Source organism: Jatropha curcas, chromosome 10, assembly GCF_041381405.1.
Source record: "Jatropha curcas cultivar XTBG-Jc1 chromosome 10, XTBG_Jcur_1.0, whole genome shotgun sequence".
In the NCBI taxonomy this organism is placed as follows: Eukaryota; Viridiplantae; Streptophyta; class Magnoliopsida; order Malpighiales; family Euphorbiaceae; genus Jatropha; species Jatropha curcas.
This window is the reverse complement of record NC_143160.1, coordinates 17433775-17448645: the sequence shown is the minus strand read 5'-3', so window position 1 is coordinate 17448645 and position 14871 is coordinate 17433775. Positions and strand designations below refer to the sequence as shown.

Below are 14871 nucleotides of genomic sequence, written 5' to 3'. Positions count from 1 at the left end.
TTCAATTAACATAAGAGCTTATTTTATGTATAAATTTATTCATGAAAAAAATATTAATTTTATGATTTTGACATTTATAGTTAGAAGTATTTTTTTCATCAATTTACGCATAATAATTGATTTATTTTCTTATTAAATGTTTTCAAAAATATATTGGTTTTATCATTTTCATTTAGTAATTATACCTAAAGATTATTTAAAAAAAAATTATGAACTTTAATTGAACATATCCAGAAAGAAACAACAAAAGAAAAATGTGCAGACCAAATATAAAAAGCTGGCGCTATGACTCGTGAGGGTCAGGGAGAAATCCGGAGTAGGGCCTTACGAGATGTGGTGGTTGCTGGTACCCAAAATAGGCTTTACTTTCGGATTCTTTTCAATTATTTTTTCTCAGCTCGTTTCCACGCCATACAGTACGGTTGTACCGACATTTTTTTTGCGCCAAATATCTTTTCTTTTCTTTTTTTTTTCTTTTAATTATCGTTCGCTCTTCTACTTTTTATCTCTCTAATTCTATCCATCCAAATGTTTATTAGGCTTTTCTTTTTTTCTTCTTAAGGATCTAAGATTTTTGAATTTCACTTGGACTAAACACATAAATTAAAAGTAAACTTTCTAAGAAAAAATATGAAATATCTAATTTTTACGGTAATTTATTAAATATTTCAACTCGTAGGATTATATTTTATCTATAAGAGTGGTCAAAATCTGAAATTAGTGTTTTTATTCATCATACCATTGATTCTGATCCTCCAAAATCAGAAACTAATATTAGCCTAGACTCAAATAACTTAATTCCAATCATTTTCGGCACAAACCTTTTGTCTTTCCTCGGTCGAAATGCTTTAAATCAGCTGATCTCAACTGGATATAGTCTCTATTTTTTGAGCTAATTTTAGTTTAGACTAGTCCTGTAGTCATGCCTATCTGTTGAAACACTTTCGTAATTTATATAATTACAGTTACCGAATATTTAAACTTATAAATAGTTCTTATTAAATATTTATCAAATAATTTAAAAATATGAAAATGATTAGCGAATTAACCACGAGATTTATTATATTTTTTGCATATCCTTGTATCAAAGGATTCATACAGTATTACACTTATTAAGTAATTAAAAATTGCTAAAATTATTATTGATTTGATTATTTGAATTATTCAATAGATATTATTTTAATTGTTGAAGGGTTAATTGATCAACCTAAAATTTTAAGAATGACCCTTAATCTTTGTTGTAAACTTTCAAGTATCGATTTATATATTAATCCATGGAAACTGATACCCAAAATACATTTACAAGATAGAAAAAAAAAAAAAAACATTTACAAAGTAAAAATACATAAATATAAGTAAACTTTCTTAACTTTGTTCCAAATGTAAATTCAAGACCAAGCGGACGGAGAAATTAATGAAAGTTAAAGGTTTTTTTTTGACAGCAAAGGTTTATATCCTAACAATTTCTCTCTTTTTTTTTCTTTTTCTTTTTTTTTTAATAAAAAACAACTACCAGTATCTCTGGTACTAAATACTCATCACATTTAAAATTTTAGGTCTTTTAAGAAAACTATTAAATTTGTCTAAGTTACAATAAATTATTGAATAAATTGATTATATTACCTTTAATTTAATATATTCAAGCACTGCGCCTTTGAGAAATTGAAACAATAATTATTGGTCATATAAAAAGGGTAAACATAGAAAAAAGAAATTTTTTATTCATTAAAATCACAAATGTGATAAATATTTTGAAATATAATAATTTTTTAACTGTGACAAATATTTAGAAACGAGTTACTTGTAATTAGTAAATTTTTTATTTTTATTTTTTTAAAATGTCAATTTTGGATTTAAAGTAACCTCAAAGCACTAAACTAAATCAATTAAAGTACATGAAGTGGTGAAACCAAACAAGTGTAGGAATGGGCAGGCCAAGTGCCATAAATGAGCATAGATCTTTTGAGATTACACAACACGCATAAACACACACACCCAAGTCCATTAAATGTAGATATTAGTTTTGATGTTGTCAATTACAGTTGTCCCATGCATCCGTACCATTCCACACATTTGCCAACCTGTTATATTGCCCCCTTACTCCTATTTATGTCTCGTCTTAACTCTGCAACCACTGAATCGTACATTTCATGCACTACGGATTTTTTTGTGCACGTACATTGCACCTTCTGTTTTTTTATATATACATTTTTTTTAATTACAAGGTCTTCTATTTACTAGGGATTGTCAAAAGACATTTCGGACAGCTTTAGATCAAAATTAATACACGTTCAGAAAAAAGGAATAAATATTTATTCGATATAAGAATATTATTGATGTTTAATGCGCAATATTTAAGATTTCTTTGATTATTTAAATCAAGTTATGTCACTCCAACAAAAAAGAATGTATCATATAAATAGTTTGTTCTATCAAGGCAGATGGGTATATGAGGTGGGAGAAGTTAGGAAACCAGTTTTTCAATTTTTTTCAAACATGTACAAAGCTAATTCAGAACCAAGACCTACTCTTCGGTATGAAGTGTTTAGAAAATTATCAAAAGAAGAAAGGTGTGACCTTGAAGCTCCATTCTCAAAAGAAGAAATAAAAGAAGCTGTTTGAAGTTATGGTTCATCTAAAGCACCTAGGCCCGATGAGTATGATAGAGTTTATACTATTAATTATGCTTTTTGTAATAGTATAACTATTTGATATATTGTTGAAACTGAGATTTACATTTAATGAATCATTTATGGTATATTTATAATTATTGTCTTTTATCTTATACTACTGGATGATTTGACGTATAGAGTTTATTCTATACATAGAATACCAAATCATTTTGTTCATATGAGATATAAAGTTTGTTCACAATGTAAGATGAAGCAGACAAACCATTGGTCTGATTGTAGCACATGATTATATGTAATTTATCTTGATTTTGAGAATGATTAAATTACAACTTCTTATGCTGGTGCATATTATATGTATTGAACGTGGACCAAGTTAAGAATAAGTGTTTTTATACTGACTAAATAAAACAGATTCTCTAGCTCATTAATAGATATATATTAATTACTCTTAATCTTGATTTAATTGTTATAAGAAATGTATGTTATCTATTATTTTGATTCATTAAAAAGGTGAGTTTCATTATGGAACAAGAAACTCAGTAAAGTTGAACGATAACGATGTGGGTTAGTGAAATATCAATTTATTGATAGAATCCGTGTCTCAGTATAGGGATTGATAATCCCCCTTAAGAAGCTTATAAGTTTTCATTGCATAAAATTCTACAAGTGGATTTTTTATCCGATACATAAAATAAGTTAAGTGAAATTCTTGAGAAATTAAATTGTAAATTAAATAAAATAGTCGGTAATTTAATTTAATTGACATATATCTATAATTTTAACATAGGGAGTTTGTATATTTTAATGTTAGGAGATTCAAAATTAATAAGGAGTTCAATTATGAATTTTTAGTAGAATAATTCATTATTTATTATAAAAATATTCTACAGGTTGTATACATATATTATTATTATTATAAGTCAGCGTTATTAATTTTATTCATATGGGTCTCTATTGTGCCTATGTTATTTAGAGCTAATTAAGAGGTTAATTAAATATAATGTTAATATTGCAAAATGAGTATATATATATATATATAAATTAGTTTTATTAATGTTATTTTTAATTGGAAAAATATATAAGAGATGCTTAGGCTAAACCTAGACGCTAGTCTCTCATATTTCGTTTTCCCCTCTCAAGAGCCGTCTACCCCCACAACAGTTCTAAAAAAAATATCCTAGGACATACAACAGAAGACTGTAGAGAAAATCAATGTGGTTTTGGTAGAACAGAAGCTGTTGGTGCAGGAGCTATTAGGTGAAAGTATAATCAAAATCAGTGTTTAAAAGGTATTTATGATTCCATAACTTCAATTTATATCTTCTATACCTCTTTACATTGCTTGTATGTTATGCATATGCGATCTTGTGGCTTCCATTGTATGATTTTTCCATCAAGGTATACAATATAATTTTATAAGTACTGTTGGGATACATTTAAAGGAGATTTAGTCAGATTTTGTCAAGATTTTTTCAAGATTTTATAATATTGATCCAAAAATCTCATCCCCGCAAGGCCTTAATGATTATAGGCTAACATCTCTTATTGGTAGTGTGTATAAAGTGGTTTCAAAATTATTATCCATGCAGTTAATAATTAGGGAAAATCAAATAGTTTTTCATAGGCTCATTAAATAATGGATGAAATCTTAATTTGCAACGAATTATTTCATGACCAGGAATGAAGGAAAAGCAAATATGTGTTGTTGAAGCCCGATTTCCAGGCATATGATTCGATCAATTACAACTTCTTGCAAAACATGATGACAAAAATGGGGTTTGGTGAAGAGTGGAGGGGATGGATCAAGGAGTGTTTAGCTATTTCTGGATTATCAATTTTGTAACACCCTTTGCTTGAACTATGAATGGACCACCTGGTTCATGGGTAGTCCATGCAAGAAACGTTACACGCGGTGGTAAAGCACTATGCTTAAATTCATTATGAATACTTCAATCATATGACATTACTAAACTAAACATGCATAATTCTAAACTTAAGTTCCTATATAGAAAAATTGTAAGAGTTTTCCCTTCTTTATTAACATTTCAAAATTTCAAACTTGCTAAAAACACTTGATCCAAGTATGTATATATATAAATATATCATTCGATTCAATTATGTTATATGTCATAGTAACATTTATTATTTTTATAATATGTTTAGCCCAATAAACTCTAGTAGGACTGAAAGCCATAAAAGGGAACTGTATCGGTAGGACACCGAGTGTTGAAAACTGGCTCGAAAGCCATATGGTAATAGTAATAGCACAGTACGACTCGTCAGTCAGAAATAGTAGTGCACCAAGCACTATGATATCTCAATATAAACCAGAAATCCAGTAAGATTGCAGTACTACTAGATAATATACTAGGCACACCACAACCTTATTCAATCCAACTTCCACTAAGCTTATAAGTAGAACTAGCATGATTCTTAGACTAAGATTGTATAAATTCTTGCCAAGACACATAATCTTAGCCTTATGCTTAAATTAAATAAGATTTCCACATCCACATATCTAAATCATACATTCAATTTGTTTGATAACTCTAGCATTCATGCATAATACTTTACTAGGCATGTTTGTTCTTGAGCTCAATAATAAGCCTAGTTACAAGTATTCTCAAAGGCAACATGTATAGATATGAAACAAAAGTTCTATCTCAAGTTCCAGGCTATTTCAAAGAATCATTAAACATGTAGCATCAAGTTCTTTCAAAATAGAGTAGAGAGATTCGTTAGGGTTTTAAGGAAAGCTTATGTGAAACCAAATCTCTTTGAGCATCAACATAACATTTCAAACAACAACTTAGGTCACAAACTCATAAGATTAGGTTGAATTAAAAGTCATGTTTCTTAAGCGATTTAAACTCTTTTTCAAGAGGTTTTAAGAATTACATCAAAGATCCATTAGGTATACATCTTGGAGGTGTAGGAATCATTTAGAAGGCAAAAACATAAAGATTCATGGCAAGGGACATATTATTATGCAGCCAACTCGTGTTTCCTGACATGGCCGTATCAGTCAAGCTTCTCCAACCTTGAAACTCAGCAAGTTACATAGCAAGCCCGTTAACCTGGGTTTCTTGGTTACGAATTTTTCGTAACTTTTTAAACTTTAAACACACCAACAAGCTAATCAATCACAAGTTCATGAATTAATGTCTAAATCTTACTATTTACATGTTAAAAAGAAGCAAAATCATCCAAGAAATAATAGAAATTAGAATTCAAACTTCAAATCCATGAGTTCATTAACAACGTTAGCAAAATCAATATGAAGTTAGGTTTTCATACATATGCTGTAAGATTTTGCCATGACTTTCAAACCTAGTCAAGGCTAAAATCATATGGCTCGATTTAAAGATAAATTGATTAGTAAATTAATTTATTAATTAAGATAATATTATGTTAAAATCATGACCATTGGTTTGGTTATTTGATGGACGTACCGGATCTAAGGTTGAGTTAATATAAATTAGTCTTCCTTCTGCCTATTAGGTTTACACAAAAAATAAGCCGTCAAAAGAATAGAAAAGAAAGATAACAAATAGAGAATAGAGAATTTTTTTTGACGTACTTTCCATCATTTAAGTTTGTGTATAGAAACAAGGTCAAGAGGGAGAAATCAATTTACTGGGTACATTTATTTTCTGCTCTTCAATGGCCAATTTCAATTCCGCATCAGGTTTGTTATTTTATTACTGTAAAATCATGTTAGTTTAAAGATCCCACACAATATGTTATGCAATTCAATTCGGCCTTGCTCCAATCATCCACGCATGATTGTGCTTCTAGTGAATCGGGTATCATACGAGATCATGTTTCATCAACTATGTTTCCTCATTGACTAAAAGCTTGTTCAATCGCAACGGTGGAGACCAGAGTTGCTAAAACTTATTTTGCAATTAGTGAAAGGTTGAGAATGTATTGGCGTGATGACTCCACCAATCTAGAATTGGAAATTTATTATCTGCAAAACTAGCACCAAACTCGAAAGAAGTGGTAAGATAATTATCAAATTCGGAAAAGAACCGGATTCCCTAGGTCTTTTTTGTCTTTGTAGTAATATACGTTCAGCAACACCAACACTTACCCTTTCAGTTAGGAATAATTGATTATTAAATTGAGAAGAATTAGAGAAGTAGATGTACTAGAATATTCAACATATTCAGTATATAATTCTATAATATTTTGTCTAACTTTATGCAATATTACATTTATATTAACACTATCTTCTATATCAAGATTTAATATTTCATAATAAAGAGTCAAATATTCAGATAAAATTTCAAATTTACATCTAGGATCAAATACACAAGCAACAAGAAAGATGGGCAGTATATTTTCAAAATAAGATAACCATTTTTTTTCATCGATAAAACACAATTTTGTAATAAAATATCATTTTCAAATTCTTGAAGTACACTAACAATATTATTGCATATAGTAAAAAATAAATGAGATGTGGGATAATAAACCCCACTAAATTTATATGTAGCATCATTAAAAATTTTTAAAACATCCAAAATTTTTGCACAAATATCCCAATTTTGTGGATGTAAATTAATTTCTTCAATCTTTTTAGTAACAAAAATGCACAATAATTCTTTATATGAAAAAGACTCGTTTAATAATTCATATGTTGAATTCCAACGAGTTGAGACATCCCTTGAAAAAAGTTTTGGTCTTTTTTTTTATTTTCCTTACAAAATTAAGCCCAACTTTTCATCACTTGAGGATGTTCCCATAAATATGAAATAGCTTTTCTAATTGGAGAAATAAAAGATTCAAGAACTTTTAAACCATCTTGTATACATAAATTTAAGACATGGCATGCACATCTAATATGAAAAAAATTTTCCACCAATATTTGGTTCACAAATTGATTTAAGTTCAATAATTGATTTAGTGTTGGCAAAAACATTATCAAATGAAATTGAAAAAAATTTTTTGGTCAATTTATACTCATCTAAAATTGAAACAATTATTCTATAAATATTATTTGCAGTATGTTTATCATCAAAAGCATGAAATGCAATAATTCTTTTTTGAATTTTCCAATCATCATCAATCCAATGGCATATAATACTTATATAAAAATGCATTTGCCAATGATTATTCCAAATATCACAACAAATTGAAACATGAATTTTCATTTTAGAAAATAAAAGTTGTAACTCTTTTTTTCCTTTGTTATATAAAGAAATAATAGTTTGTTTTATAAGATTTCTTGGCACTCTTTTAGCAGAAGGATTTAAAGCTTTTTGATAATTATTGATTAAAACCTACCTTTTCACCAAAACTAAAAGATAAATATTCCATAGAAATCATTTTAGCTAATTCTTCTTTTTGTTATTTTTCAGAATATTGAAATAAAGAAATGTTAGAAGATGCATACCCAAAAATTTGTATTTGAGACCGATTAACTCCTATTTTTGTTGGATGTTTTTCTCCAAATGCTTACAAAATGATCTATACCCGCCCCCTTGTTTGAATTTATAAAATTTTCCATAATAATTGCAAATTACATCGAACATTTTGTCGCCTTTGAATTTCTTCGTGAAATGAATTACGAATATGTTGGAACTTTGTCTTACTCTTTGAATTCGAAAAACTTGTGTACCTTCCTCTTGCTCTTCCTCTTGTTGTAAATGCTCATCATTAAATTCAGATTCTTGAGTTGGAATTTCCAAATTTTCATTTGGATATCCCTCAAGATTATATTGGTCGGGAGTGAAATCGAAGACGTTGTTTGTAGGGATAGATGAATATTGTGTTTCTCTAATCTTTCCCTTGCCCTTAGCGGAACTTGAGTTTCCTCTACTTGCCATTATAGGAAAATCATATGTAATTGGGAAAAATTGAATAAAAAAAATTAGAGAGAATAATTAGAGATTGGAATTTGAAGAAATTAATTCAAAATAATTTGGACAAATAATTGGAGATTGGACTTTGAAGAAATTATCTTGCAATATTTTTGATAATAATTTTGAATGAAAATTAGAGAGATTGTAGAGTAGAAAAGAATAATATAGAGTAGAGAGAGTAGAGATAATTTTGTGTGAGGGGATTGTAAATGGAATGAGGTATTTATAATAAATCCAAAAAATCATTTTTCTACAAATACCCTTGAAACTAGCCGTTATGTAGCCGATTATAGTTGTTAGGAGGGGTAATTTGGGGATTTCACAAAAAAGTTTGAAAAAAAAAAACAAAAAAGCTGCTAGAACTGGCTAGAACTGCCGGTTCTAGCCGTTTCAAATAGAATTCTAATATTCTTGGAATCGCTGGTTCGAACTCACTTGAAAAATCTGCGATTCTAGACAGTTCCGGTTGGTTCTTGGAACCGCTAGTTCACGGTTCCAAAAATGGTGGAATCAGAACCGAACGGTAGGCCACTGGTTCCGATTCTGGTTCGGACTGGTTCCGGTTCCCATCGGTTCTGAACTCCCGATTCTGATTCCGAGAACTGTAATTTGGCCATCGCTGCTTAGGGATGATGGTGGATGATTCCTTTTTGGTGCAATTTATTTTGAACTCACTACCTCCTAATTATGGGCCATTTCAAATTAGCTATAACACTATTAAGGATAAGTGGGATGTTAATGAATTGGCTAGTAAGCTTATACAGGAGGAAGCAAGATTGAAAAGTCAAGGAAATCATTCTATCAACCATTGGGTCATGGAGCTAGTAAAGGACTTAAAGCAAAATCCAACAAGTTTAAGAAGAAGAAAAATGCACCTATTAATGTTTCTAATGGTGAGAAAAAGGAACAAGCCGCAGTTAGATGTCATTTCTGTAAGAAGGAAGGACACTATCAGAAAGATTGCCTGAAGCGTAAAGCTTGGTTCGAAAGGAAAGGTAAGTCATATGTTTCTGTATCTTTCAAAACAAACTTAGTTGAAGTTCCCAATAATACATGGTGGTTTGATTTTGGTGCTACTACTCATGTGTCCAAAACGATATAGGGATTCCTTACGATCCAAACCACAAACCCAAATGAGGATTTCTTATATATGGGGAACTATGGGAAGGCTCCAATTAAAGGCATAGGAACTTATGGTTTAGTCTTGGAAACTGGTTATGATTTAGACTTATTTCAGACTCTCTATGTACCTTCAATTTCTAGAAACCTTATTTTTGTTTTAAAACTTGATGTTTCTGGTTTTGATGTTAAGTTTGGACATGGATGCTGCAGTTTATTTAAAAACATGAATGTTTTTGGTTCTGGATTTTTTACTCATGGTTTATATAAACTGAAACTTGACAATATTTTTGCTAAATCATTGATTGTTGAGTTTAGTAGTATTGAAATTAGGCGTAATGTGCTAAACAAAAATTCTGCTTGTTTGTGGCTTAAATATTTAGGTCATATATCCAAAGAAAGACTTGAAAGATTGGTAAAAAAATAAAATTTTACCAAATTTGGATTTTACTGATCGTGGTATATGTGTGGATTGCATTAAGGGAAAGCAAACCAAACATACTAAGAAAGGTGCCACAAGAAGTACCCAGCTTCTTAAAATAATACACACTGACATATGTGGACCTTTTCATATTCCATCTTTTAATAACGAGAGGTATTTCATCACCTTTATCGATGATTTCTCACGTTGTGGATATATCTATTTGCTTAATGAAAAATTTCAATCTGTGAATGCCCTTGAGGTGTACATCAATGAGGTTGAAAGGTAATTAGATAGAAAAGTGAAAATAGTAAGGTCAGATAGAGGTGGTGAATATGATGGAAAGCATAATGAATCGAGACAATGTCCTGGTACATTTGCAAAGTTCTTCAAAAGTTGTGACATATCTGCGCAATACACTATGCTGGCACACCTCAACAAAATGGTGTGGCAGAAAGGCGCAATCAAACCTTAATGGATATGGTTAGGAGTATGATGAGCAACTCCTCATTACCTAAGTCCTTGTGGATGTATGCACTTAAAACTGCCGTGTACCTATTGAATAGGGTTCTTAGTAAAGCAGTTTCGAAAACCCATTTCGATTTATGGATTAGAAGGAAACCTAGCTTTAGACATTTACATGTTTGGGGTTGCTAAGCAGAAGCAAGAATATATAATCCATATGAGAAGAAATTAGACGCTCCTACGATAAGTGGGTACTTCATTGGGTATCTAGAGAAATCTAAAGGATATAAGGTTTATGTTCCAAACCATAGTCCGAAGATTATAGAAACTAGTAATGCTAGATTCCTTGAAAATGGTGAAGTTAGTGGGAATGCTAAAAAATAAGTGGTGAATATTCAGTAAATTAAAGTAAATTTCTCTACTCTTATAAATATTTCTTTATCCACAACTACCATGAATGTTGTTCCAGCAATTAATGAAAATCCTAATAGTGTTGAACAACATTTGAATGAAACACTCCAAGAAGAAACTAATGCACCTTTAGAAACTAGCTTGCAAAGATCTGCTGAAGATGAAGTACAAACAATGCCATTAAGAAGATCTCAAAGAGAGAAAAGATCAACAATTTCCAATGATTATATGGTTTATCTACAGGAATCAGGTTTTGATATAACAATTAATAAGTATCCAGTTTCATTTTCACAAGCCATGAATATTAATGAGTTTGATAAATGGTCCAATGCCGTGAAAGATGAGATGCAATCCATGGAACAAAATAAAGTCCGGGATCTTGTCGAATTACCTAAGGAGTCAAAACAAATTGGATGTAAATGGGTATTTAAAACCAAATGAGACTCAAATGGTAATATTAAAAGATATAAAGCCAGACTTGTTGCCAAGGGATATACTCAAAAGGATGGTGTTCATTATAAAGAGACATTTTCACCAGTCTCTAAAAAAGACTCCTTAAGAATTACTATGGCATTGGTGGCTCGTTATGATTTGGAGCTACATCAAATGGATGTGAAAATAGTCTTTCTGAATGGAGATCTTAAGAAAGAAGTTTATATGGACCAACCTAAAGGTTTCTTGATTAAAGGAAAATGTCATATGGTGTGTAAACTTAAAAAGTTAATATATGGACTCAAGTAAGCTTCATGAAAATGGTACATCAAGTTTAAGGATACCATAAAGTCTTTTGGTTTTCAAGAATACACTGTTGATCGGTGTATTTACCAAAAGATCAGTGGGAGTAAGTTCATTTTCTTAGTTCTATATGTTGACGATATTTTACTTGCTGCAAATGATTTGAGTCTATTGCATGAGACCATAGTTTTTCTCTTTAAAAATTTTGAAATGAAAAATATGGGAGAGGCATCCTATGTGATAGGAATTGAGATATTCCGTGATAAATCACAAGGATTGTTAGGGTTATCTCAGAAAAACTATATTGAAAGAGCTCCTGAGAAATTTAATATGCATAATTGTTCAGCACGAATTGTTCCTATACAAAAAGGGAACAAATTTAGTCTTATGCAATGTCCAAAGAATGATGTAGAACAAAAAGGGATGAAAATAATTCCCTATGCTTCTGCTGTGGGCAGTTTAATGTATGCTCAGACCTGTACAAGACCCGACATTAGCTTTGCAGTTAGAATGCTTGGCAGATATCAAAGCAATCCTAGAATTGATCACTGGAAGGCTACAAAGAAAGTTCTTCGGTACTTGCAAGGAACAAAGGATTATATGCTCTTGTATTAGAGATCTAATCTATTAGAGGTGATTGGATATTCAGATTCAGATTATGCTGGATGTCTTGACAGTAGAAAGTCCACTTTTTGTTATTTATTCTTACTTGGTGAAGGTGCCATATCTTGGAAAGGTGCCAAACAATCTGTCATTGCATCATCTACAATGGAAGCTGAATTTGTGGCGTGTTATGAAGCCACAATTCATGCATTATGGCTGTGAAATTTTATTTCAGGACTTGGGGTAGTCGACACCATTACCAAGCCGCTGAAAATTTACTATGATAATTCAGCAACAGTATTTTTCTCCAAGAACGACAAATATTCTAAAGGTGCCAAACACATGGAAATCAAATATTTTGTCGTTAAGGAGGAAGTTTAGAAACAAAGAGTGTTTATAGAGCACATTAGTACTAATCTTATGACAGCAGACACACTAACTAAAGGTCTACAACCTAAGACATTTATAGAACATGTTCAGCGAATGGGTCTTTGTTATATTGATAATTGATACTATGTGATAGTGCGACACTTTGAGCTCTAATTAATTTATTTCTGATATACAAAACTTTAAGTGCATTTCTTGTTACTAATGATTTATGATTGTGTACACATATTTATTTGTTTTATTTATAACAAGAAAATTTTATTAGACATCATCAAGACAGGATGCAATTTGTATGTTATTAAAGAATCTATTATATTGAGTTGTTAGTGTTGTAGTATATGAAAGGGAGTATGTGACATAAAATAATATACAACCTCCATAACTCACAGTTATAATTCTATATAGCAGGTTATTATGATGGATAAACACATACCATAGGCGCTTAATGTTTGTATTATCGCTATCGGGCCAAGTGGGAGAATATAAGATTTTGCCATGACTTTCGAACCTAGTCAAGGCTAAAATCATATGGCCCAATTTAAAGATAAATTGATTAGTAAATTAATTTATTAATAAAGACAATATTATGTTAAAATCTTGACCATTAGTTCGGTTACTTGATGGACGTATCGAATCTAAAGTTGAGTTAATATAAATTGGTCCTCCTTCTGCCTATTAGGTTTACACAAAAAACAAGCCGTCAAAAGAATAGGAAATAAAGATAATGAATAGAAAATAGAAAATTTATTTTGACGTACTTTCCATCATTTAATTCTGCGTATAGAAACAAGGTCAAGAGGGAGAAATCAATTTATTGGGTACATTTATTTTCTACTCTTCAATGGCCGATTTCAATTCCGCATCAGGTTAGTTATTTTATTACTGTAAAATCATGTTAGTCTAAAGATCCCACACAATATCTTATGCAATTTAATTGCTGACATTTTTCCATAATAGATAGAAGTACGGTTTACATGTGAATATTTCTTTCTTTTAATTCATATAATTTTATCTCTATATCATAACCTACTCCATCAATTCATGTAACACATATTTAGACATTAAAATAAAAAAAATCTCATTCAAGCAAAGTCAAAGAAGAGATTGATAATTTAAGGAAAAGAGGGATTTTATATACCAACCTTAAAAACTTCAATCGAACTATCAAAGTCTCCAATCAATCCACCTCATCGCCTTCTCTCTCTTTGAAGCATCACCTTGTTCTTCCATGTGAAAACCAAGTAAAACTCAATAAGAATGCAAGAATAACCCATAAGATGAATGAAATGCATGACACAATTCTCTCCAAAAACATTCTCTACATACCTTGAATTCAAATTCCATAGCTATCAATCAGTCTCCATTATCCAAAACTTGAAACTCTAAGATTATGGCCAACTTCTCTTTCTTAATCCATGAGAAATGTATTGAGATGTCAAAATTTAGTTCTTCAACGAGTTTGATAGAGAATCAAGCAAAGAATAAGAAAATGCTGTAGAAAGAAAATATGCGTGGGTGGCTAGTGTTGTGAGATTAGAATGCGGTTTGCACAATTTTCTAGGGTCTTATAAAGTTCCCTTAGAATTGAATGCTTAGGATTAAAAGTGAACTTTTATCCAAGGGCCATAATTCCATCACTTAATATTTCCTTCATTACATGTAAAAAAAGAATTACCGTAAAATTTTTTTATCGTTATTTCCTTAATTTTTGTCAGTAATTTAGTATTACCAAAAAAATACTGATAATTTTTTGTTGGTAAAATTTTGTTGCTAAAAAAATAGCAACAAAAAAATTTTTGTCAGTAAATTAGCAACGCGATTTTCTTGGTAAATTTATTTTTTTATCACTAACGTCATTTTAAAAATTATATAAATTTTATTGGTAAAATTATTTGTCGCTATTTTATTGAAATTTTATCATTAATTTTTTACTATTTATCGTTGAAATAATCATGAAAATTGAAGGATATAATTTTTTTATGAGTAATTTGTCGTTAATTTTAATATATATATATATATGAAAGCTGAAACAAAGAGAAAGTTAAAGAAAAAGTTTCAACGTGTTCTCTTTGTTCAGTTTTCTATTTTTCTTTTTTTTTGAAAAATTTAAGTTTTTTCTTTATTTTTCTATATTTCGATTGGTCAATTTTTTTAATTTTATATTTAATATATAATAGTGATAATTGATCATTTTTAAAACCTAATCTAATCTAATCATCTACCTAAT

At 30.1% G+C, this 14871-nt stretch overlaps 1 long non-coding RNA gene across 1 annotated transcript; it reads right to left on the bottom strand.

Annotated features, from left to right (window-relative positions):
• Window positions 1–5343: 5343 nt before the first annotated feature.
• On the bottom strand, window positions 5344–14166 carry LOC110010241 (uncharacterized). The gene is made up of 3 exons (XR_002285222.3): window positions 13971–14166; window positions 13787–13867; window positions 5344–5749 (listed from the first exon to the last, which is right to left on the bottom strand). It is a non-coding gene; the product is annotated as an uncharacterized LOC110010241 (long non-coding RNA).
• Between the last annotated feature and the right edge of the window lie 705 nt (window positions 14167–14871).